This window comes from Aulostomus chinensis, chromosome 1 (genome assembly GCF_037954235.1).
Source record: "Aulostomus chinensis isolate RoL2024-O1b breed Wild chromosome 1, RoL_Achi_v1.0, whole genome shotgun sequence".
NCBI classification, from domain to species: Eukaryota; Metazoa; Chordata; class Actinopteri; order Syngnathiformes; family Aulostomidae; genus Aulostomus; species Aulostomus chinensis.
The window spans coordinates 28,772,064-28,799,158 of NC_141320.1; the positions used below are offsets into that span (position 1 = coordinate 28,772,064).

General features: G+C 44.9%; 1 long non-coding RNA gene and 2 other non-coding genes across 3 annotated transcripts; all 3 read right to left on the reverse strand.

Moving 5' to 3' along the window:
- Nucleotides 1–1,828: 1,828 nt before the first annotated feature.
- On the reverse strand, nt 1,829–1,900 carry trnaa-ugc (transfer RNA alanine (anticodon UGC)). Its single transcript has one exon. It is a non-coding gene; the product is annotated as a tRNA-Ala (tRNA).
- A 5,918-nt stretch (nt 1,901–7,818) lies between these two features.
- On the reverse strand, nt 7,819–7,901 carry trnal-cag (transfer RNA leucine (anticodon CAG)). Its single transcript has one exon. It is a non-coding gene; the product is annotated as a tRNA-Leu (tRNA).
- Nucleotides 7,902–24,331: 16,430 nt separating this feature from the next.
- Nucleotides 24,332–26,507, reverse strand: LOC147271077 (uncharacterized). Its single transcript, XR_015115738.1, has 3 exons — nt 26,395–26,507; nt 25,645–26,091; nt 24,332–25,555 (listed from the first exon to the last, which is right to left on the reverse strand). It is a non-coding gene; the product is annotated as an uncharacterized LOC147271077 (long non-coding RNA).
- Between the last annotated feature and the right edge of the window lie 588 nt (nt 26,508–27,095).

Sequence of the window (27,095 nt, forward strand, 5' to 3'; positions counted from 1 at the left end):
ATTCTGGAACGACTCTGAACTGTGAGGCTTTTCAAGAGGAGATCCTGCAGCACCAGAGAGCTGCAGTACCAGGACCCCACAGCACCACCTACTGAATTGGATGATAAAATGCAGTTCTGGGACTTTTGTTTTTTGGTGACAGCGCCACCTATCGAATTACATGATAGCAAAATACTACTTTTTAACTGTAGTATTAAAGGTTTATTCCACCAAAATACTACTTCCTGTCCTTTAATTTCTAACTACTGTATGAAAGGTTTATTCCAATTCCTCCAAAATACTTTCTAATTTATAGTTTTAAAGGTTCGTTACACCAAAATACTTTCTAATTTATAGTTTTAAAGGTTCGTTCCACCAAAATACTTTCTAATTTATAGTTTTAAAGGTTCGTTCCACCAAAATACTTTCTAATTTATAGTTTTAAAGGTTTGTTCCACCAAAATACTTTCTAATTTATAGTTTTAAAGGTTCATTCCACCAAAATACTGCTTTCTGTCCAACTTCTCAGTTTTAAAGGTTCCTTCAGTTGAGGGCTCCTGGTTCTGTGTGAGGGGTTGAGGGTCGATATGGGATGATGAGGAAGATTTCATGTCACGATGGTCCTGCTAAAGTAACTGAGAGTCATGATATCAAACAATGTCATCAAAATATGCTTGAACTCTTAAAATGGCAATAAAATCTACTGGAATCATTTTAGCACAAACACTTTTATTGTGATTTTGTGAGCATCATTTTTCAAACATGATAACATAAACTTTAAAAAGGGTCCATTCACTAACACTCTTACTTGAAGGTAGTCACTGATATCAGTAAACAGCTGATAAAGATTTGTGTTCATGTTTTAGTTCTCTACTCTGACCTGTGCTGAGACACTGGACCAGAGAGGAAGACCTGCTCAGCCTCCTGCATGGACCAGTTCTGCAGCTCAGTGATGACGACGAGGGATTCAGCATTGAGTTCATTTTAAACTTTTTGGAGGAAACAACTGTAAATTAACCAGCAGTTACTGGTGATGCTTCACAGTTTCCAAGCTCAAACGGCCTCCTGCTTGTTGGACTCACAATTTCAAAAAATGTAGACATCAAAAGTCAAATCATGTTTTTGTTTTGTTTTGTGTTGTTTTGTTTTTTACTGGAGGAAAACTTCAAATTGTGATGATGTGTCTGACTTAGAAACTGAACCCCCAAAAATCAAAAAGTCTCCTTCTTCTGTGCCGTGATCTCTGAGCTGATCATGATTGATCTCATCAATAATCCTTGGCAGCCGACCAGTCACACACAGCCCCCCCCCCCCACACACACACACACTGAGACATGCAGCAGCTCACAGTAACTGCCTCAGTCACACAGCAGATAGACTCCTTTCTATAACAAGATGAGCAGTAGAAAATGGATGGAAGTGATGATGAACTGATGAACAGGTGATTTGTCCAAAAGTCAACATCAGATTCATTTCCAATCTGTGGAAGCAGTTTCATCTTGAGGTTCCAGGTAAGAACAGCCAGCTGTGGGCTGACACACATCTCTTCAGGAGCACTTCTATGCTCCAAACTTGCCAGGTTGAATTGTGTCTGTATTCTGAGGGCAGCAGGAGGACGGAGGAGTGAGGACACGCACATTTGGAACTGAGAGCAGCTGTGTGTGGGATTTCCCCAGCAAAGATGAAACCAGCTCCTTCATGCTGGCTATGAAGGCTCACAGTCACACTGACCCAGCTACAAAAACTTTGATATGCAACAGACTGGTTTCTCTTCTGGTAGTTTGTTATCGACTGTTGTCACATTTATGGATCAATTTAGCTGGTAAGATGAAGGCTCCAAAGGACCAGCTGGAGATGCCGGGGATTGAACCCGGGGCCTCATACATGCAAAGCATGCGCTCTACCACTGAGCTACATCCCCTCTGTCAGAGTCACTGTTTAACTGATGCAGCAACACAAACACAGACACAACATTTTTTTTAATTATTATTCTTCATTTTAGGGAAAAAAGGAAGTCAGCCTGTGATCTCAAAGGCTCTGTGATCTCAGGAGTTTCACTGTGATGTCAGCCCTCACAACCTTAGACCACAGAGGCAAGTCAGGCTCCAGGAAGCTGAGGCTGCTCCGTTCTCAGTCCAGTCCAGAGTGAAGGTTTCCCTCTCAGAAGCTTTCCAATCCAGCCCAGATCCTCTCTGACTAGCAGGAGTCTTTGACCAGGAAATGAGAATTATATTGAACATCTGCTCATCCTCAGAATGAAGTAAAAGTATTTGTGTTCCTAAAATAATCTCCAGATGCTAAGATCAATTATTAACATTGATTGACAGCTCATAACAACTGGTAGTACAAGTACACAGTAGAGACGACTGTAGGAAGTAGCAGTTGTGAGCCTTGAAGAAAATGCAGTAAAGACAGGAAGCCCCCATCACATTGTCAGTGTTTCAGTGACTGGCATTGTGAAGAGACTGAGACAAAGTCAGTTATGAATGGAGGGCTGAGTTGGAGCAGAGGGGGGCAGGATCCTGGGGGTGGACTGTCTTTAGGAGGCTGAGGTGTCTGGTGGTCTTGGTGGACCCTCTGCATCTCAAGCTGAGACCACAGAGTCCTGTGTTCTTGAGTCATTGTCTATAGTCTCTGTTGTTGGAGAGGTCAGTGTGGCCCCTGATGGTCTAGTGGCTAGGATTCGGCGCTCTCACCGCCGCGGCCCGGGTTCAATTCCCGGTCAGGGAATGAGTTATTTAGAGGTTGAGGGAGAGGTGATCAGGTGGTCCACATGATGGTGGAGGTGATGAACTGTGAGTCCATCATGGCTCCACTCTCACCCCCATTGTAGTGTTCTTGGTTCACTCTGCCATGGCCCCATGTTGAAGGGTGACTGTCTCATTCAGGTTCAACCCTTTGTTTGACTCTATTAAGTCACTGACTCCTGCAAGGACAAACTGTAATCCTCCTTTGTAGCTTTGGTTCCTTGCAGCACAGAAAGTCTGTTCACTGATGTAGGAACTGGAAAACTTAGAGCTCCGTTCCTTCGTTCCTTCCTACACTGAGCAGAACAAACACAGAACAGAGAGCAGTTCCTCCTACAGTTCTCAGAAAGTCTGAGGGCACCAAAGAAAGGAGAGATATGCAGTCAATGTTGAATTATTTTACATTTCTTATATTTGATCAAAGATAGAACTTAATAAGCTGCCATCAACCTTGATGATCAACTCCTTCACTGTGTGGGAGGTTCAGAGTCCCTGGTTTGATTGCAGCTTTGACCTGAGCAGGTGTTCATCCTCATCTCAGTAACAGGGGACACTTTATCACAGCAGTGGACAAACATCAGCATTCATCACCCAGCAGCTCCTCTGATCAACAGAACAAGTTAAAGTATTCTGAGAAGGAGGGCATGGATCCCTCTACCTCCCACATGCTAAGCTAGCACTCTACCATTGGAGCTAAGTCCCCTTTTGAGCTTCCATTTGAGTTTTCTGTTCCCATCTCTATGGTAACGGTCAGTTTTGACCCACATCTTCAATCAGCTGTAAAATTCACTAAAAACAATTTTCTATCATCCAAGTTGTTTCCATCTCTTGGTTTCCTTGGTAGGCTTCCTTATCCATGGAAATATTGATTTGAATATTTTGTTGTGAGCCTCTGGACCTTTTTTTAATCAGTAAACCCTCGATTTCAATTAAAAAAATGATAAAATGAACCTTTGGGTTTGGCATAAAAGTCTTTTTTTCAGCAACAGAACTTTAATATAAACACTAAATGAAAAGCAGAACAGGCCAGAACACAAACTCTGCTCTGCCGTCCTTCCTGGTTACTGGGCATGGACTGCTGGAAGGGGCATTTTCCTCAGAAAGGGACAAGACGTTCATCCACTCTCACCTCTGGCCCTGGGTTGAATGTTGGTGCAAGGAGCTGCACCCATCTTTCCCAGACATCCCCAATGGGGGCAAGCTTGTCAGTTCTTGCTCCGGTGTCTCTGTCGTCAAATCTGAGGACTCTTGATGTTCGTTGAAAGTTCTGAAGTGGCCTTGTGGCCCGGAAAATATTTCTGCCTGTCGATGCGTCCCAGAGACGATCAGTGGCCTCACTGCAGGATCTGAACACTCCAGGAAGAAGAACACCAATAGAAGCATCCAGGTGTCCCTCATCAATGTCTTTCCTCTTGTCACCATGGACTTTTTTTCCTTTGAGGTTTGTCACAGCAATGCTGACTCTTTTTCGTGACAGTGGCATGAACAGAACCATCAACCATAAACAGCTCCAAACATGTCTTGATGTCACTGCCTCTCGTCACAGCAAACCTTGTGATTCCAGGGCTCATTTTGATGACATCAGCAGCAGCTGCCCTGCCATGTACATCAGGAGACACTGAGCTCCAGCCAATGTTCCCTCTAGTTTTTCATGTGTCTGGTTATCCTCACAAGCTCCCTGAGCTCACTGAGGACCACTGTGAGCACCGTCTGAGGTAGGACCTGCATGGAGGCCAGAGAGAGAGAAGAATCAGGGACAAGGATCTGTCGGTTTGCTGCTTTATGAAAATATTGTAAATGATTATTATTCTTCATAATATTGTTTTAGTAACCTGCTTAGGAGTTGTGAATGATGCAGAGTCCATGGGAAACAGCTAATGCTGTGGTACCCCCCCCCCCAAGTTACTGTACAAACCTCAGAAACCTTTTGCCATAATAAGACAAGATGTTGTTATAGAGATGTAAAGATAAACCTATAGAGATGTACATGTATATAGATGTAGTCAAGTCAAGTCAGTTTTATTTGTATTGAACCAAATCACAACAAAGTTCTCTCATGACTCTTTACTAGTAGAGCAGGTCCAGCACCAAACTCCTTCAATGAACCTCCACCCAACAATTCTCCACCAGCAGCACATACTGCAACAGTGGTGATGAAAACCTTCCTTTTAACAGGCAGGAACATCGAGCAGATCCAGGATCAGTGGGGATGGCCTTCTGCTTTGACCGGTTGGGGGGAAAGAGAGCAGGAGAGCGGGGCAGAGACAAAGACAGAGAATGGAGGAAGACAGATATACAGAAGGAAAGAGAGGGACAGAGATAAAGAGAGAGAGAAGGGAAGAGACTGATGGACAGACGATGAGCAGGTGGAGCTGCGGGTGGCAGCTTGAGCCTCTTCAGGTCTGCAGCCTCCTCCAGCAGCACCGACATCTGGGATGAAGGGAGAGGGAGTTAGTGACACATCTGAGTATGATTTATAAATGACAAATAAAGGAGGACAGAGAGGAGTAGAGAGAAGCCCAGTGCACCATGGGAGATCCCCTAGCAGCCTAAGCCTATAGCAGCATATCTAAGGGCCACCCTAAGCAGCCCAACTATAAGCCTGATCAAAAAGGTTGCTCTTAAAGGTCGAGAGGGTGTCTGCATCCTGTACTGAAACTGGGAGACGGTTCCACTGGAGGGGAGCCTGATAGCTGAAGGCTCTGGCTCCCAGTCTACTTTTAGAACTCTAGGAACCACCAGTAACCCTGCATCCTGGGAGCGAAGGGTTCTAGCTGGATAATAGGGGACTAGGAGCTCTGTCAGGTAGGAAGGAGCCTGATTGTTGAGGACTTTGTATGTTAGAAGGAGAATTTAGAATTCTATTCTAAATTTGACAGGTAGCCATGCAGAGAAGCCAGTACAGGAGTACTGTCTACTAGTTCTAGTCAACACGCGGGCCGCAGCGTTCTGGACCAGCTGGAGAGTTTTCAGGACCTACTTCTTCTGTTGGTCACAGGTTTGAAGATACCTGTGGAAGTGAAAGGAAAGGCTGTGAGAGCCACACCTCTCCAGTGACCTGGGACATGATGGCAGTGGTGGGATTTGAACCCACGCCTCCTTAGAGACTGGAGCCTTAATTCAGCGCCTTAGACCGCTCGGCCACACTACCTCACTGTGCTGCTCTTTGAGTTGGTCTGCTAAAGGAATGTTGAAGAGGAAGTAACATAATGATATCAAACTGATTGATTTGTACAGAGCCTTTCTACCTCAGCAGCACTCAAGGAGCTGAACAATGTCCTCTCATTCACACACACTCACACACTGATGCTGAAGGCTGCCATGCAAGGAGCCAACCTACTCATCAGAAGTATTTAGGGGTTCAGTATCTTACTCAAGGACACTTTGACATGGTCACTGGAGAAAGTGAGGATCAAACCAGCCACCCTTTGGTTGCCAGACGGCCACGCTACTCCTGAGTCATGTGACCTGGATAAGATGGTGAACTACAGCTGATCGCCACGCTAGCAAACCTCTTTTGTTTGGTTTGGTTGTTGTTTAGTGACTGTGGATGAATACACAGGAGAAGTTGAGCATAAATTTGTGTTCCCTGTTCACTTGAATATCTGCAGGAGTGTGAGGTGGAAATAATAGTTGGAGGAGAATGAGAGTTCAGTCTCAGCGCTATGACCTGTGCTGACACTAAAACATGTCAGCCCACAGAACAAAGATGGCAGTCCTCTGGGAAAGCAGGTACACCACACATACATGAAGAAACCCTACAGGAAACAAATATGTTGCCAGAGACTTTTACTCTGTTTTTGTTGTTTACCCAAGTACAGGATTGGAGGGAGACTGATGGTCGCTGTTTGGGTTTTTGGAAAACAAGGAGGCTGTGGCTTCAAGCTGGATTCTCAGAGACGATTTCCCCAACCTCTACATTTGCATCTACACTGTCATCCAGTCACGTGACTGAAGTCATCCAGTCACGTGACTGAAGTCATCCAGTCATGTCAGTGATGTCATTTGGCAGGACTGTCATTGCCGTCTCATTCTAGAAAAGAATCCAGACTCCACCTGTGGCTCCATGATAACTGATGGACCTCTGGTTGGAGGCTGGACGATGATGTTTGGACTGGAAGGAAAACTCCTTGTCCAAATTCCATTGTGTTCAAGTTTAAAGTCCCACAATAAGAAGTAGCTGAATCTGACAGGTGGAGGTTTGGAACTACAAGATGGTGATGTTTCCTTGACTTGATGCTCTGACTGTCAGGGGGGATGACAGCTTCTTCTGCTGCTGCATCTGAGTGGCTATGATTGGAGCTTTTACCCTCCAAGGTTGTCTGGTTCCAGGTGAAATTTTAGAATTCCAGTCCCCAACCTGGGCTATTCTGAAACTCTTCTCCTGAATCACTCCTGAGCTGCAGCAAGAACAAATACCAGTGCCCAACCAGATCAACTTCATGGCTGCTAACAGCCTCAGACACTTGATTTCCATCAATCTGGAGCCAAGAAGGCCCTCACCTGTGGTTCTCCTCCAGGAGGGTCCAGGTTCTGCCATTGTGGCTCCTGGTGCCACTGCGAGAGAGCCTCAGCTGCACACTGCAACATTTCAACAGGAGATTGACATTCCTTCAAATGTCCTGACATGTGATTCCAATGGTTCTGTTCCATATTTATATTTTAAAATGAATCACACAATGAAAGCTGCCTCAGCTGGTTTAAGAGAGAGAACAAGCTAAGAGATCTGAAACCAGTAAAATATGCTTTTCTGTGTGCAAACTAGTGAGGGGCTTGGAAGGATATTTTACCACCAATACAGAACCCAGACTTTAGTCATGTGATGAGATGGAGACTCTGATTATGAAGTTATGGACAAAATGTGACTTGAAAGAAAACACATTTCTTCAGCAGACTTTGATCCAACATTGAAGTTAGAGTTTGGTGGCTGCTCCATGTTGGAGGAAACCAGGCGATGTTGGGACGTCACAGGGAAGCTCCTTTGCCTCCTCTGCTGCCAGTTCAACCACTCACTCCCATCAGTGGAGAGCAGCTTCAACTGGGTTTGGAATGTACCATTGTGGATGCATAGGAATGTGGAGAAAATGTCCTTTGTCAGAAGTGGGATTTGAACCCACGCCTCCAGGAGAGACTGCGACCTGAACGCAGCGCCTTAGACCGCTCGGCCATCCTGACAGAAACTGAAAGTTGCAGACTGAATTAATTCACTGACAAAGTAGAATTTTTTTCCACAGGAGATACTGGCTCCTTAGTTGTTGCATTTATTGTTAACATTAAACACACAGTCTGAGTTCATGGCAGTAAGAAATGATTTTCATTTTTCTAAAGGACAAGAAATGAACCAGAACATTAGAACCACATTGCATCTCTTGATCAGTTTGTTACATGGGACACATTCCAGACAGGAAGGTCCCACCAAGACTTGAACTGGGATCACTGGATCCAGAGTTCTCACCCTTCCACCATGGAACCAAACACAAGGAGGACGTTCCTCTAAATACCACTTGACATCACCTGCAATCAACCTGTTGATATTTGGAGGTTCATCTTGTTCTTGTTCCAGACTACATTGCCAAAAGGATCATGAACCACAAGGAAATCAAGGAACTCCAGATTGATTCAGGACTTTCTAACTCCATCGTATGACCTAGGAGCAAAGACTGGCCAGGCCTTCCTTAATTTATCAGTTAATTACTGCTTCAACAAACATGCCACTTAATTAAGTTACCAGAATTTCTCTCATTGAAAAACCCACCAGCCTGATTTCTTGACATGACATGAAAAATTCTCCAAGAACCCACAGTTGGGTGGAATGATACCAGGTTAACCAGGAGGAGTCCTGTTCCTGAACCATGGATGGAACAAAGTCCACTGGTAAACTCAGCAGTTCCTGAGTGCCAGATCCATCCAGGAGCTTGGGTCTCCCCTTGACTGTGGTGATCCATGAGATCAAGGAGGACAGAGGAAAGAAGGATCCTGTTGGAGATCTCCTCCCTTCTTCCTCCACTTCACTACTACTTGGATGTCAGGAATATGAGGTACTTTACTCAAATGAGGTATTAGGAGTTTCCTGTTTGACAAGAAGGAAGTCAGAGGTTCATACCTCACTTGTTGGTGGTGCCCTCAACCTGCTGAGAGCATCACTTAGTTCTCTACAGAGAAACATGGCAGCTCTGCTGAAGGCTGCAGGAAACCTGCTGGAACTGAGACTTGGACTCAGGTCACTGGATTCAAAGTCCAGGGTGCCAACAGGTCCACCAGGGCATCTGTGCTTTACTTACCATGTAAAAAGGACCACAGTGGTCGTCTGGTTTTAATTTAACAAACAAATACGGTTGAAAACTTTGAGACAGAGACACAGGGCTCTTATTTGAAGGGCCATGGGATGGGAAATATCCCAGACCTCTGAGATCAGAGCGTTCACTTTGATCTCAGGGTCCTGACTTTGGGGGTCCTTCCTTTGGTCTTCAAATACTTGTGTTTTTATTGGCAGAACTTTCAACTTGCATGCAAAAAGAGAATCACAGTCAATGGAAACCCAGCAGACAGTGTTTATTTCTAATAAATCAGACAATCGCACAAATGAGAATGAAAGGAAAAAACAATAAAATGTTTTAAAAAACCTTCTCCACTCTAAAGCTTTTTAAAGTTCATTTGAAGGTTCAAAGGTGGAGGTGAGGAGGTCACCCTGATCCTCCCTGTCGTCACTGCCAGGATTCTTTCTTCTGGTGCTGTGGTTCTTCTGATGAAGGGGGCGTGATGTTTGCTGTCTCAGGCTCCACCAAATGTCTTCTTTAGGACGCCACAATGTGGCCTCTTCACTGCTCCATCTTCCCTACATCGGAGACACCAGGGTTCCTCCTGGTGCCGACCCCATCGTCCTTCTACCCAATGGTGCGGCCATGGATCCTCAGAGGACGCTGGGATCCTTCTTCTCATCAGAGCCACAGTTTTTCCTGGAGGGAACAACAGGAGCTTTGTTGTCATGTTTTGCTCAGAGCGTCAGGATCTGTGACGCCATCTTGTGGTAGGGGGTCACCATCTTGTTGTGTGGTAGTGGATTCATTGATCTGCTGTTTCAACACATTCAAGTTCATTATCCTACAAGTCAAAGTACATTTGGTGTGGAGTTTTAGTTTCTGGCCTCAATCATAACGTGTGCCTTTCTTCTTCATGAACATTTCTCAGCTTTGTAAGTTTATTCTAGTTTTTCTTCCTCACTTTTCTATTCCATTGTTGTTGAAGATTCTACTGCAGGTTGGCGTTCCCTGTTGACTGAAGCAGAAACAGGAACAACAAGCTGGAGGCTGTCAGAGCTCCAAGTTGGGGGCTGATATTAAAGTAGGAGATGAACACATCCAGGTTAGCATCCCTCTCAGAAGCTGCTACTTTAGCTCTTCAGAATACAGCAGCCTAGCATAGCTTCATCTGGCCAGTTAGTGGCCCACTTTGATGTCTGGGATATCAGGTTCAGGGTTCTTCACAGCTCTGAATGAAGGCTTTCTAAAGTGTTAACCAGTACTCCAGTTGTAAAAAACAATCAGGGGGATGGTAGATTTTGATGTTTAGGAACAGATCATTTGTGCTGATGACAGCGCATCAGGTGAGAGACCAACAGTGTACCCTTACTCCTCTAAAACAACAAGCATGCTATGGATATTACCTGTCTGCTACTCCTGTCATTGATCTTGACCAAGCCCCCAGGCTGACACTGCTACCACTGCTCCTACATAGTTAGAGTCAAATGCAGAGGACATTTTCCCACCGGGTGCAAGTGCAACTTCATACTCATGCTACCTATAAATCTGGGAATTCATCTATATTTTGAAACAAAACGTTCTCAAGTCAAGTCCATTTTAATTAAAGTGCAAGAGCAAAAGAATGAAACAAATGTACTGTGGCAGGATAGCGCTACACTCCCCACCATGAGGGGCAGTGTGGCAGACGATAGTGAGTGGTCACCTAGCAGTAGACCTGGTCCGACCCTTCTCCGTCCTTTCCACTTCCTCTCCCTCCTTTACGGAGCCGACAGCCGTGCGTGGTGGCGTCTCGCTGGTCAGCAGATCGGTTACAAACAAAGGTATGCATGCTTGCTCTGCTCCATTATTCAGTGTCATGGGCCCCCTGTTTACTCCAGTTTTGCTCCGTCCAGCGGTGTGGTGTTACCGGGAGCTGGGCTGTCTCCCTTGGGCCGGTGTGTGCGTGGTGCGCTTTCTGTGGGTAAGACGCGTAGTTGTCTGCCTTTCATATCAAGCTGCCGATGATCTGTGGTGTTCTGATTATCCTCTTCCGGCCATCGTTTGTGTAGTCTGGGCTGCGGGCTTCCTCCTCCTGCCTCGTCTGACGCCACGATTCTGCTCTCCGGTAGGAAATGTTTATGCTTACAGTAATGTAGTGAAAGTTTCGAACTCCCTCAAAATAATGCTACAGTCATGTAGAAAGAGTTGCTACGAACCTAAAAATGATGCGACAGTGATGTAGTAAGAATTGCTCATGGAGTCAAAATGATGCTAACAGTAATGTAGTGATAGTTGCTAATCAACTCAGTGATGCTTACAGTAATGTAGTAAGAGTTGCTACAAGCCTCGAAATAATGCGACTGTGATGTCGGAAGAATTGCTCATGATCTCAAAATTATACGATGGCTGATTCGGCTCATAACGGCTCTGATCCCAGTAAGGGCGGTTAAAGCCGTGCACTACGGCCTTTATAAGAGCCTCAACGTAGGCCAAGAGAGGGCATCCCGACCCTCATCGGCGCTGAGCCATCCCCCTTGGAGACTGGTTTTAATAAGAGGGGCAGACATTTCCTTAATTACTTGAGTTTATTCCTTTTCTATTTGTTATTTCTTTCTTTGAATTATTATGGGTGTGGGTTACATTTGATTTATTGTTTAGAACCCTTATTATTATTATTATTATTATTATTATTGCCTTTTGCTCCCCATTTTGATCATTTGGATTTAAAACAGTTTCTGTTGGGTTATTTGGGGTAGCGATATTTGGTTCGTGTGTGAGGGTTGCCTTGATTTCATGTTTTTGATGGTGTTCTTTTCTTTTCTTTGACAGGTGTTGAGGGCCCAGAGCGGCAGCGGTCCCCCTGGTGGTGGTTCCTTATTCATGTTTTTTTGGGTTGCTGTGTCACGGGCGCAGTGTAGTTTTTTTTATCCCTCCCCTTTTCGTTACCGCTGTCGTGGTAAGCCCCAGCCCTGTCCCCTTTTCCTTTCGGTAATTCCTCTTGCACTCCTTATTATATCCATTGGTATTCATTTAGTCTGTTGCTCATTTTAAACTATTTTTCTAATAAAAGTATTTTATAATTGGAAATCACGATCCTTTCCTGTTGTATCTCTCGAACTGTGTGCCTTTGTTCAAATGGAAGCCTGGTCATTTTGAAATTTTGTTTATATCCTGGGGTGAAAGCACCCAGGTGGCGTTGTTGGCAACTGTTCCCCACCGCTCAATAACCTCAAAGTGATGCTGACAGTCATGTAGTAAGTGTTGCTACGAACCTCAAAAGTGTAGTGTAGTGTAGTGTAGTGAGAATTGCTAATGAACTCAACATGATGCTAAAAGTAATGTAGTGAAAGTTTCGAATTACCTCAAAGTGATGCTGACAGTCATGTAGTAAGAGTTGCTACGAACCTCAAAATAATGCGACAGTGATGTAGTAAGAATTGCTAATGAACTCAAAATGATGCTAACAGTAATGGAGTGATAGTTGCTAATAAACTCAGTGAGGCTTACAGAAATGTAGTAAGTGTTTCGAACAATTTCAAATGATGCTGAAAGTCATGTAGTAAGAGTTGCTACGAACCTCAAAATATTGCGACAGTGATGTCGTAAGAATTGCTAATGAACACAAAATGATGCTAAAAGTAATGTAGTGATAGTTGCTAATAAACTCCGTGATGCTTAAAGTAATGTAGTAAGTGTTTCGAACAATTTTAAATGATGCTGAAAGTCATGTAGTAAGAGTTGCTACTACCCTCAAAATAATGCTACAGTGATGTCGTAGGAATTGCGAATGAACTCAAAATAATGCGAATGTAATGTCGGAAGAATTGCTAATAAACGTGTGTAAAGTGTTAATAAGTGTTTCGAATAACCTCAAAGTGATACTGACAGTCATGTAGTGAGAGTTGCTAATAAAATCAGTGATGCTTTCAGTAATGAAGTGAAAGTTTAGAATAACCTCAAAGTGATGCTGACAGTCATGTAGTAAGAGTTGCTAATAAACTCATGATGATGCTAACAGTAATGTAGTGATAGTTGCTAATGATCTCAAAGTGATGCTGACAGTAATGTAGTAAGTGTTTCGAACAACCTCAAAGTGATGCTGACAGTCATGTAGTAAGAGTTGCTAATGGACTCATAATGATGCTAACAGTAATGTAGTGATAGTTGCTAATGATCTCAAAGTGATGCTGACAGTCGTGTAGTAAGAGTTGCTACTTACCACAAAATAATACTACAGTGATGTCCGAAGAATTGCTAATGAACTCAAAATGATGCTAACAGTAATGTAGTGATAGTTGCTAATGATCTCAAAGTGATGCTGACAGTCATGTAGTAAGAGTTGCTAATAAACTCAAAATGATGCTAACAGTAATGTAGGAAGAGTTGAAACTCACCTCAAAATGATGCGACAGTGATGTAGTAAGAATTGCTAATGATCTCAAAATGATGCGACAGTGATGTCGTAAGAATTGCTAATGAACTCAAAATGATGCTAACAGTAATGTAGTGATAGTGGCTGTAAACTCAGTGATGTTTACAGAAATGTAGTAAGAGTTTCGAACAACCTCAAAGTGATGCTGACAGTCGTGTAGTAAGAGTTGCGACTTACAACAAAATAATACTACAGTGATGTCGGAAGAATTGCTAATGAACTCAAAATGATGCTAACAGTAATGTAGTGATAGATGCTAATGATCTCAAAGTGATGCTGATAGTAATGTAGTAAGAGTTTCGAACAACCTCGAAGTGATGCTGACAGTCATGTAGCAAGAGTTGCTATGAACCTCAATTTAATGCTACAGTGATGTCGTAAGAATTGCTTATAAACTCAAAATGATGCTAGCAGTAAAGTAGTGATAGTTGCTAATAAACTCAAAGTGATGCTGACAGTCATGTAGTAAGAGTTGCTACGAACCTCAAAATAATGCGACAGTGATGTTGGAAGAATTGCTAATGATCTCAAAATGTTGCGACAGTGATGTCGTAAGAATTGCTAATGAACTCAAAATGATGCTAACAGTAATGTAGTGATAGTTGCTAATGATCTCAAAGTGATGCTGACAGTAATGTAGTAAGTGTTTCGAACAACCTCAAAGTGATGCTGACAGTGATGTAGTAAGAGTTGCTAATAAACTCAAAATGATGCTAACAGTAATGTAGGAAGAGTTGAAACTCACCTCAAAATGATGCGACAGTGATGTAGTAAGAATTGCTAATGATCTCAAAATGATGCGACAGTGATGTCGTAAGAATTGCTAATGAACTCAAAATAATGCTAAATGTAATGTAGTGATAGTTGCTATAAACTCAGTGATGTTTACAGAAATGTAGTAAGTGTTTCGAACAACCTCAAATTGATGCTGACAGTCATGTAGTAAGAGTTGCTTCGAACCTCAAAATAATGCGACAGTGATGTCAGAAGAATTGATAATGATCTCAAACTGATGGGACAGTGATGTCGTAAGAATTGCTAATGAACTCAAAATGATGCTAACAGGAATGTAGTGATAGTTGCTAATTAACTCAGTGATGCTTACAGTTATGTAGTAAGTGTTTCGAACAACGTCAAAGTGATGCTGACAGTCATGCAGTAAGAGTTGCTACGAACCTCAAAACAATGTGACAGTGACGTAAGAAGAATTGCAAATGATCTCAAAATGATGCGACAGTGATGTAGTAAGAATTGCTCATGAACTCAAAATGATGCTAACAGTAATGGAGTGAAAGTTTCAAAATAACCTCAAAGTGATGCTGACAGTCATGTACTAAGAGTTGCTATGAACCTCAAAATAATACAACAGTAATGTAGTAAAAGTTGCAACGAACCTCAAAATATTGCGACAGTGATGTCGGAAGAATTGCTTATGAAGTCAAGATGATGCTAACAGTAATGGAGTGAAACTTTCGAATAACCTCAAAGTGATGCTGACAGTCATGTAGGAAGAGTTGCTACGAACCTCAAAATAATGCGACAGTGATGTCAGAAGTATTGCTAAAGATCTCAAAATGATGCGACAGTGATTTAGTAAGAATTGCTCGTGAACTCAAAATGATGCTAACAGTAATGGAGTGAACGTTTCTAATAACCTCAAAGTGATGCTGACAGTCTTGTACTAAGAGTTGCTACGAACCTCAAAATAATGCGACAGTGATGTCGGAAGAATTGCTAATGATCTCAAAACGATGCGACAGTGATGTAGTAAGAATTGCTAATGAACTCAAAATGATGCTAACAGTAATGCAGACAAACTTTCGAATAACCTCAAAGTGATGCTGACAGTCATGTAGTAAGTGTTGCTAAAAACCTCAAAATAATGCGAAAGTAATGTAGTAAAAGTTGCTACGAACCTCAAAATATTGCGACAGTGATGTCGGAAGAATTGCTAATGAACTCAAGATGATGCTAACAGTAATGTAGTGATAGTTGCTAAGAAACTCAGTGATGCTTAAAGTAATGTAGAAAGAGTTTCGAACAACCTCAAAGTCAAGCTGACAGTCATTTAGTAAGAGTTGCTAATGAACTCAATTTAATGCTACAGTGATGTCGTGAGAATTGCTCAACAACTCAAAATGATGCTAACAGTAATGGAGTGAAACTTTCGAATAACCTCAAAGTGATGCTGAAAGTCATGTAGTAAGAGTTGCTACGAACCTCAAAATAATGCGACAGTAATGTAGTAAAAGTTGCTACGAACCTCAAAATATTGCGACAGTGATGTCGGAAGAATTGCTAATGAACTCAAGATTATGCTAACAGTAATGGAGTGAAACTTTCGAAAAACCTCAAAGTGATGCTTACAGTCATGTAGTAAGTGTTGCTACCAACCTCAAAATAATGCGACAGCAATGTAGTAAAAGTTGCTACGAACCTCAAAATATTGCGACAGTGATGTCGGAAGAATTGCTAATAAACTCAAGATGATGCTAACAGTAATGTAGTGATAGTTGCTAAGAAACTCAGTGATGCTTAAAGTAATGTAGTAAGAGTTTCGAACAACCTCAAAGTCAAGCTGAAAGTCATTTAGTAAGAGTTGCTAATGAACTCAATTTAATGCTACAGTGATGTCGTGAGAATTGCTCAACAACTCAAAATGATGCTAACAGTAATGTAGTGATAGTTGCTAATAAACTCAAAGTGATGCTGACAGTAATGTTGTAAGAGTTGCTACGAACCTCAAAATATTGTGACAGTGATGTCGGAAGAATTGCGAATGATCTCAAAATGATGCGACAGTGATGTAGTAAGAATTGCTAATGAACTCAAAATGATGCTAAGGGTAATGGAGTGAAACTTTCGAATAACCTCAAAGTGATGCTTACAGTCATGTAGTAAGTGTTGCTACGAACCTCAAAATAATGCGACAGTAATGTAGTAAAAGTTGCTACGAACATCAAAATATTGCGACAGTGATGTCGGAAGAATTGCTAATGAACTCAAAATGATGCTAACAGTAATGTAGTGATAGATGCTAATCCAGTCAGTAATGCTGAAAGTAATGTAGTAAGTGTTTCGAACAACCTCAAAGTGATGCTGACGGTCATGTAGTAAGAGTTGCTATGAACCTCAAAATAATGCGACAGTGATGTCGGAAGAATTGCTAAAGACCTCAAAATGATGCGACAGTGATGTCAGAAGAATTGCTAATGATCTCAGAATGATGCTAACAGTAATGGAGTGAACGTTTCGAAGAACCTCAAAGTGATGCTGACAGTCATGTACTAAGAGTTGCTACGAATCTCAAAATAATGCGACAGTAATGTAGTAAAAGTTGCTACGAACCTCAATATATTGCAACAGTGATGTTGGAAGAATTGCTAATGAACTCAAGATGATGCTAACAGTAATGAAGTGATAGTTGATAATAAACTCAAACTGATGCTGACAGTAATGTAGTAAGAGTTGCTACGAACCTTAAAATAATGCAACAATAATGTAGTAAGAGTTGCTACGAACCTCAAAATATTGCGACAGTGATGTTGGAAGAATTGCTAATGATCTCAAAATGATGCGACAGTGATTTAGCAAGAATTGCTAAAGATCTCAAAATGATGCGACAGTGATGTAGTAAGAATTCCGAAAGAACTCAAAATGATGCTAACAGTAATATAGTGAAAGTTTCAAATAACCTCAAAGTGATGCTGACAGTCATGTATTAAGAGTTGCTACGAACTTCAAAATAATGCGACAGTGATGTCGGAAGAATTGCTAAAGATCTCAAAATGATGCGACAGTGATGTCAGAAGAATTGGTAATGATCTCAGAATGATGCTAACAGTAATGGAGTGAACGTTTCAAATAACCTCAAACTGATGCTGACAGTCATGTACTAAGAGTTGCTACGAATCTCAAAATAATGCGACAGTAATGTAGTAAAAGTTGCTACGAACCTCAAAATATTGCGACAGTGATGTCGGAAGAATTGCTAATGAACTCAAGATGATGCGACAGTGATTTAGTAAGAATTGCTCATGAACTCAAAAAGATGCTAACAGTAATGGAGTGAACGTTTCGAATAACCTCAAAGTGATGCTGACAGTCTTGTACTAAGAGTTGCTACGAACCTCAAAATATTGCGACAGTGATATCGGAAGAATTGCTAATGAACTTAAATTGATGCTAACAGTTATGTAGTTTTAGTTGCTAATCAACTCAGTGATGCTTACAGTAATGTAGTAAGTGTTTCGAATAACCTCAAAGTGATGCTGACAGTCATGTAGTAAGAGTTGCTACGAACCTCAAAATAATGTGACAGTGATGTCGGAAGAATTGCGAAAGATCTCAAAATGATGCGACAGTGATGTCAGAAGAATTGGTAATGATCTCAAAATGATGCTAACAGTAATGGAGTGAACGTTTCCAATAACCTCAAAGTGATGCTGACAGTCATGTAGTAAGTGTTGCTACGAACCTCAAAATAATGTGACAGTAATGTAGTAAAAGTTGCTACGAACCTCAAAATATTGCGACAGTGATGTCGGAAGAATTGCTAATGAACTCAAGATGATGCTAACAGTAATGTAGTGATAGTTGCTAAGAAACTCAGTGATGCTTACAGTAATGTAATAAGAGTTTCGAACAACCTCAAAGTGATGCTGACAGTCATTTAGTAAGAGTTGCTAATGAACTCAATTTAATGCTACAGTGATGTCGGAAGAATTGCTTAAGATCTCAAAATGATGCGACAGTGATGTCGTGAGAATTGCTCATAAACTCAAAATTATGCTAACAGTAATGTAGTGATAGTTGCTAATAAACTCAAAGTGATGCTGACAGTAATGTAGTAAGAGTTGCTATGAACCTTAAAATAATGCAACAATAATGTAGTAAGAGTTGCTACGAACCTTAAAATAATGCAACAATAATGTAGTAAGAGTTACTACGAACCTCAAAATAATGTGACAGTGATGTCAGAAGAATTGCTAATGATCTCAAAATGATGCGACAGTGATTTAGTAAGAATTGCTCATGAACTCAAAATGATGCTAACAGTAATGGAGTGAACGTTTCGAATAACCTCAAAGTGATGCTGACAGTCTTGTACTAAGAGTTGCTACGAACCTCAAAATAATGTGACAGTGATGTCGGAAGAATTGCTAAAGATCTCAAAATGATGCGACAGTGATGTCAGAAGAATTGGTAATGATCTCAAAATGATGCTGACAGTCATGTAGTAAGAGTTGAAACTAGAACAACAAACTGTCCTCTCATGGTTGGACAGGTTGGTTTGGTCCGTCCTCTCACTCATCATTAAAAGCCCTTATTACTCATCATTCATCCAATCTGACACTCACGTCTGCAGTGGGGAATCCCCAGCAACCCGCGGCCCACATGGAGCAGTCTCGGCCAATCACGTGGGGCCTGCAGCGGCACCGACCACCAAATGACTCGCAGGTGTCACTCTCAGCTCCAACCTCATGGCAGGCACAAGGCAGGGCGCCGTTGTTGAAGAGAGCCCAAAGAGACACAGCTGAGCTGAGACAGAATGGAGACGAAGGACAGGAGGGACGACAGAGAAAAAGGAAACGTTAGCGAGACATTTTAGGAAAATTAGTTTAGTGGGGAAAAGGTTATTAGCCAAACTTGCTAAATGGAAGGACAACAAAAAACAAAGATCTTCAAAAGAAAATTAGCACAAAGTGAAACCCTGCAAGAGAAAGTAAATCAAGAACTAAATATTCTTGAGGCTCAGGTCTTTAGTTCCAATGCTTGTAAATGACATCTGAATGCATTCACAACCCAAATCTGAGCAGACAGAAGCGTCCCAGTCAGGCCCAGTTTAGTTCCTCTAGAACATTCAGGGATACAGAACAGGGACCAACTCAGGCTGAGAGACACCGACTTGACATGAAAGCTGTTGAGGCCACAGTTGCTGATGAAGTGGTCAGATTTCTCCAGTGGTTCTTGGTTCAGGGAGCTGGAGCTGGAGCTGCTCTCAGGCACCACCAGGACGTGATCCTGGAGAGACAGAAGGAAGAAGTCCAGGCCTGACAGAGGAGAAGGAGGCACAGAGTAGAAACAGCAGATACGTGTCGGGAGAGGGAGAGGGTATCAGTCCAGCAGAGGAGCAGGAAACCTACCACCACAGGGCTCTGCCTGCAGGAACCTGCAGGTGAGGAGGACCTGGTGGTCCGGCACATCCACAATGATCTGGTTTTCAGACACCAGCACATTTCGGCAGCCGTAAGCGTGGGGACAGAAGGAGGCGTTGGCGTGGCCTGAAAGACACAAACAACCATCTCCATTTTAATGTTTCTCAAACAGCCGGAGCAGGAAAGCTAAGATGAATCAAAGATCCTCCACCCTGCCAGATCCGACCCTGGTAATGTAGACCTGCACAGGGTGGGTGGGGTGGAGCGGCTGGTGGTGGTGGAGGATGAAGACGTATCTGCCCAAAGCCTGGACACGGTGGAGTCTACCGCAGCGTTCTGAGTAGAAGGATGAGAGCGATGTTCAATGGTACATGTTTTCTTTCCTGAACCGCCGATGTTTCCAATCACGAATCTCAGTCATGAGATTTGAACCTCATGAAGGAGTTCAAAAGTGTCAAACTGGGCCGGTCTCCATTTTATGAGTCCAGAGACCGTGGATAAAACTACAAGTCCCTGGTTCAGATTTGACTCGTCTGAATCCAAACACAGCAGCGTTCTTCCACCAGGCCAGATGAGTTGATCATGATAACAAGATATCTTCATGCTACTACAACACACAAACTCATCACAAGAAAAGACTTCATGGTGGAACAACAAATCTCCTCCCAATGGGAAAAACATTGAGTTGAACAATCAACTTTTCCATGATGACATGGAGAGCTTGGCAGCAGCAGCAGGCTTCCATTGGGGGCTGATATGCCAGCTCCACTTAGCCTTCTTTGGAATGGTTTCACCTGGAGTGATGCTGTCATTGAGACCTTTTATCTGGAACAACACCACCTGCATGGAGACTGAGGACTTCAACAGATGCAGATGTTGACCCAGAATAAATCTAAATATTCCAGATGTGTTAAATCAATCCAGCAGCAGTGGTGGGAGCGTCGTAAACTCACTCACTCAGCAGCCGTCAGCCTCCGTACCTGCATGGAGTCCAGCCTGATGTGGTCTCTGTTGTCTTCTCCCAGAGGTGGTCTGTCACCTCTGAACCAGGGGGCTCATCTCTCTGGTTGGAGGTCAGTGGAGGAGCTGCAGCGGGGGAGGCCAGGATGGGCTCCTGTAGGAGGAGCTCTGGCCCTCCTTCAGCACCAGCCAGTTGGAGGGAGTTTGGAAACGTGAGGGGACACAAGAGGAGCTACAGGGGGAGGGAAGGTGGATCAGAACCGTTCTAACAAGAGCGCTGAGGGGACACAGGAGGAGCTACAAGGGGAGGGGAGGTGGATCAGAACCGTTCTAACAAGGGCGCTGAGGGGACACAGGAGGAGCTACAGGGGGAGGGAAGGTGGATCAGAACCGTTCTAACAAGAGCGCTGAGGGGTCACAGGAGGAGCTACAGGGGGAGGGAAGGTGGATCAGAACCGTTCTAACAAGAGCGCTGAGGGGACACAGGAGGAGCTACAGGGGGAGGGAAGGTGGATCAGAACCGTTCTGACAAGAGCGCTGAGGGGACACAGGAGGAGCTACAGGGGGAGGGAAGGTGGATCAGAACCCTTCTAACAAGAGCGCTGAGGGGACACAGGAGGAGCTACAGGGGGAGGGAAGGTGGATCAGAACCGTTCTAACAAGAGCGCTGAGGGGACACAGGAGGAGCTACAGGGGGAGGGAAGGTGGATCAGAACCGTTCTAACAAGAGCGCTGAGGGGACACAGGAGGAGCTTCAGGGGGAGGGAAGGTGGATCAGAACCCTTCTAACAAGAGCGCTGAGGGGACACAGGAGGAGCTACAGGGGGAGGGAAGGTGGATCAGAACCCTTCGAACAAGAGCGCTGAGGGGACAAAGGAGGAGCTACAGGGGGAGGGAAGGTGGATCAGAACCGTTCTAACAAGAGCGCTGAGGGGACACAGGAGGAGCTACAGGGGGAGGGAAGGTGGATCAGAACCCTTCTAACAAGAGCGCTGAGGGGACAAAGGAGGAGCTACAGGGGGAGGGAAGGTGGATCAGAACCGTTCTAACAAGAGCGCTGAGGGGACACAGGAGGAGCTACAGGGGGAGGGAAGGTGGATCAGAACCCTTCTAACAAGAGCGCTGAGGGGACACAGGAGGAGCTACAGGGGGAGAGAAGGTGGATCAGAACCGTTCTCACAAGTGCACTGAGGGGACACAGGAGGAGCTACAGGGGGAGGGAAGGTGGATCAGAACCGTTCTAACAAGAGCGCTGAGGGGACACAGGAGGAGCTACAGGGGGAGGGAAGGTGGATCAGAACCGTTCTAACAAGAGCGCTGAGGGGACACAGGAGGAGCTACAGGGGGAGGGAAGGTGGATCAGAACCCTTCTAACAAGAGCGCTGAGGGGACACAGGAGGAGCTTCAGGGGGAGGGAAGGTGGATCAGAACCCTTCTAACAAGAGCGCTGAGGGGACACAGGAGGAGCTACAGGGGGAGGGAAGGTGGATCAGAACCCTTCTAACAAGAGCACTGAGGGGACACAGGAGGAGCTACAGGGGGAGGGAAGGTGGATCAGAACCCTTCTAACAAGAGCGCTGAGGGGACACAGGAGGAGCTACAGGGGGAGGGAAGGTGGATCAGAACCGTTCTAACAAGAGCGCTGAGGGGACACAGGAGGAGCTACAGGGGGAGGGAAGGTGGATCAGAACCGTTCTGACAAGAGCGCTGAGGGGACACAGGAGGAGATACAGGGGGAGGGAAGGTGGATCAGAACCGTTCTAACAAGAGCGCTGAGGGGACACAGGAGGAGCTACAGGGGGAGGGAAGGTGGATCAGAACCGTTCTAACAAGAGCACTGAGGGGACACAGGAGGAGCTACAGGGGGAGGGAAGGTGGATCAGAACCGTTCTAACAAGAGCGCTGAGGGGATACAGGAGGAGCTACAGGGGGAGGGAAGGTGGATCAGAACCGTTCTAACAAGAGCGCTGAGGGGACACAGGAGGAGCTACAGGGGGAGGGAAGGTGGATCAGAACCGTTCTAACAAGAGCACTGAGGGGACACAGGAGGAGCAACAGGGGGAGGGAAGGTGGATCAGAACCGTTCTAACAAGAGCGCTGAGGGGACACAGGAGGAGCTACAGGGGGAGGGAAGGTGGATCAGAACCCTTCTAACAAGAGCGCTGAGGGGACACAGGAGGAGCTACAGGGGGAGGGAAGGTGGATCAGAACCCTTCTAACAAGAGCGCTGAGGGGACACAGGAGGAGCTACAGGGGGAGGGAAGGTGGATCAGAACCGTTCTAACAAGAGCGCTGAGGGGACACAGGAGGAGCTACAGGGGGAGGGAAGGTGGATCAGAACCCTTCTAACAAGAGCGCTGAGGGGACACAGGAGGAGCTACAGGGGGAGGGGAGGTGGATCAGAACCCTTCTAACAAGAGCGCTGAGGGGACACAGGAGGAGCTACAGGGGGAGGGAAGGTGGATCAGAACCGTTCTAACAAGAGCGCTGAGGGGACACAGGAGGAGCTACAGGGGGAGGGAAGGTGGATCAGAACCCTTCTAACAAGAGCGCTGAGGGGACACAGGAGGAGCTACAGGGGGAGGGGAGGTGGATCAGAACCCTTCTAACAAGAGCGCTGTCCCACTAATATTCCTCACAAGAACCCACCTGTCAAGGGGGAACCGTCCATGGGTGCTGATGCAGCAGACTGAAGGTTCAACGTAGTCCATGCTGAACTGGTCTTGAGGCACCAGGTGGACTTTGTGCTAAAAACAGCAGCAAAAAACAAACAAACACAAAAAAGGGGAGAATTTTAACAAAAGTATGCAAATGAGCTGAAGATCAAAATAGAAAAAGTAAATCAAGGTTTTTTTTTTCAAATGATTGCCAGCTATTTAGCTCAGAGAAGGACAAATGTCAATCAAGATGTCAGAATGAAACGATCCCACTGGCTTCTGGTCAAGGGAACCATGGAGATGCTAACTTCCTGTTGGACTATCAGGGTGTCTCATCCCTGACATGCTAACTTCCTGTTGGACTATCTGGGTGTCTCATCCCCGACATGCTAACTTCCTTTTGGACGAGAAGCGTGTCTCATCCCTGACATGCTAACTTCCTGTTGGACTATCAGGTGTCTCATCCCTGACATGCTAACTTCCTGTTGGACTATAAAGCCTGATTTAAGCCTGATTTATGCTTCTGTGTCGAGTAGTATTCGTACCTACGCCGAAGCCTTAAACGCGCCTCCAAAATATCCTGCCTCCGCATCGCGTCGCCGCGGGGTGACGTCACCGTCGAGGACTGTAATTGGTCCGCTCAAAACGTCATTTCCGGTTCAGTCGCAGCACAACAACACCGCCATTTTCAAAGTTTCTGAGGTGAAAGCGTCAAGAAAAAATGGACCAAGACGAAGAAAGGATTATTCGCGGCACTACAAAGACTGACAAATGGCCAACAATTGTTGTCTGTGACCGGAAGAAAGAGGACAAGAAAGAGACGGAGCAGGTCCTGAAGGAGGCTCGCCAGGAAGTGAGCAACTCTGATGCTCAGCAATGGGATGAGGACAAAGACCAGGACAAAGAAGAAATGGTCCTGGAGGCCCAGGAGGACCTGGAGACGGAGAAACAGGATAAAGAGGAGGGCAATAAAGAGGCAGAGGAGGTCCAGGAGGCCAAGCTGACAGCCAAGGAGGAAGGACATGAGGAGAATGGGACAATGTCATGGACACAGAAAAACTGACATGTAGGGAAAATAATACAGAGGCAGAGGAGGTCCAGGAGGCTCACATGCCATTTGAGGAGGAAGGGCATCAGGAGGAGGCATCAGGAGGAGGAGAAGACTGTCAGGGAGACAGAGCAGGAAAACCAAACGCGTGGAGGAGGGACATCAGAAGAAGAAGGTGAAGCCTGGACGTCTAAGAAGGTGGATTTCATCTCTTTTTACTCCCCACAAGAGAGCAGAGCGTCATGAGGCAGAGCAGGTCCTGAAGGAGGCTGGACAGGAAGTGAGCCTCTCTGATGCTCAGCAATGGGATGAGGACAAAGACCAGGACATAGAAGAAAGGGTCCTTGAGGGGATGGTCCTGGACAAAGAGCTGGCGAAGGAAGAGCCCAAAGAGGTGGTGGGGCTGGTGAGGGAGGAGCTTCAGGAGACAGTGAGAAAGACCAGGAACACCAAACAAGGAGGGACATCGGCAGAAGGAAGTGAAGCATGGACCTTTAGTGGAGTGCTTCTTATGTCTCTTTTGTCTGTCACCATAAAATCTGAAAATTAAACTCATTTTTCCAATAATTGTATCACTGATCACTCTTAATTGCATGTGATGGGTGGTGTTTTATTTTTTATTTATTTTTTGGTACTGAAAACATCTCCTGCCTCTGGCCTGTTCTGCCGTCCTTGTGTTCAAAAGGCCGTCTTCATGTGTCTCCACCAACACTCAGGCTGAATCCATGATCTCAGCATCAGAATCAAAGGAAGGTCAATGGCTCTGTTGTGTCACAATAATAGAAACATACTAAATGCAGCCAACTGGAAAGCTCTGGGCCCCAAACTGGGTTTCATGGCTCCTGTGAGTGAGGGTGTGGCTGGTTAGGTGGTGTAGTTTTGTCCTACTGGACACTGGCATTGCCATCTTGACTTGTGGTTCTACTGTGCACAGCTGGATGTTCCCACATCCTCATAAAACAAGGGAACAGAGGCTGACAGGTAAGGACAAGGACACATCTGCTGCTTTGACATCTACAGATTCCACACCAAACACTCAAGAGTTGGCAGGTGGAGCTGCCAACACAGAGGAAACAAGCCTGGTGTCTCAGTCCAAGCCCAGATCAGGTCAGGAGACACAACAGCCCAGGAAGAACTCCCATTTCAGGGGTTTCCAAATAAAGACCTGGGATTTAAGAGTCCAGTCCTGCTGCAGTACTGAGAGAATGATTGTCTTCTGATTGAAGCCATACTTCACCACCAAAGTGGACTTTTCCTTACAAGCACTCACAAACAGGTGTGCTGAGGTCACAAAGACATGTTGTCACTTTTGATCAACTTCATTGTGAGGTCCCACTGAAGGAAGAGCCAGACACGTTTTTAGCTTGAGGCGAATGGAGAACGATGCCTTACAACATTAAACTTTCAAAATAAAAAAGATTTACAAACTCTCCAGGTCCTCCATCGTCTAGAATAAATATCTTCTTTATCCAGTTGGATGCTCGGGAAAAAAAACAACACTTGAAAGAGCAAATACATGTTTGGGGGAATTCTAGCTTTAACCATGACAGTGAGGACATTAAACTCATTGTTGTACTGGTTACCGTCATGGTGGGAGGGCTGGTTCTTGGTCTGCTTGAGCCAACTCTGATCCTGGACTACTATTCCTGAGTCATCACCCCTCACCTGCATTGTCCGCTGACAGCGTCACACCTGACGTCTGGGGAAGGGATTCCAGGACGGGAGCAGTTGCAGGCCTCACAGCCAACCACTGGGTGGCAGCCAAACGTCTGGGGCTCACTGGGTGCCCTCAGGACGGAGGGTCCTGGGAGGACAGATCCAGTTGCCGGTCAGCGGTTCACATAACCTGGTACCACAGTTCCAGGCTGAAGCTGGAGAGAGAGAGACAGACAGGAATGAAATGATCTGGTGAAAGACAAACACTGGCTCAGCCCAACATTGATGTTTCTTCCTGGGATTGTTGTGCTGTTGACCAGCAGTCACATGACACACAGTTTAGTTTGCTCACTGAATTGGCTTCAGAGAACCCCGCCTTTTTAAAGACTATTTTGGTGGATGTCCTTTGATGTTCAGCTCCAAGCTGTCCTCTGATGGTTGGACAGGTTGGTTTGGTCTGTCCTCTCACTCATCATTAAAGCCCTTATTACTCATCCTTCATCCAATCTGACACTCACGTCTGCAGAGGGGAATCCCCAGCAACCCGCGGCCCACATGGAGCAGTCTCGGCCAATCACGTGGGGCCTGCCGACCACCAAATGGCTCGCAGGTGTCACTCTCAGCTCCAACCTCATGGCAGGCACAAGGCAGGGCGCCGTTGGTGAGGACAGCCCAAAGAGACACAGCTGAGCTGAGACAGAATGGAGATGAAGGACAGGAGGGACGACAGAGAAAAAGGAAACGTTAGCGAGACATTTTAGGAAAATTAGTTTAGTGGGGAAAAGGTTATTAGCCAAACTTGCTAAATGGAAGGACAACAAAAAACAAAGATCTTCAAAAGAAAATTAGCACAAAATGAAACCCTGCAAGAGAAAGTAAATCAAGAACTAAATATTCTTGAGGCTCAGGTCTTTAGTTCCAATGCTTGTAAATGACATCTGAATGCATTCACAACCCAAATCTGAGCAGACAGAAGCGTCCCAGTCAGGCCCAGTTTAGTTCCTCTAGAACATTCAGGGATACAGAACAGGGACCAACTCAGGCTGAGAGACACCGACTTGACATGAAAGCTGTTGAGGCCACAGTTGCTGATGAAGTGGTCAGATTTCTCCAGTGGTTCTTGGTTCAGGGAGCTGGAGCTGGAGCTGCTCTCAGGCACCACCAGGACGTAATCCTGGAGAGACAGAAGGAAGAAGTCCAGGCCTGACAGAGGAGAAGG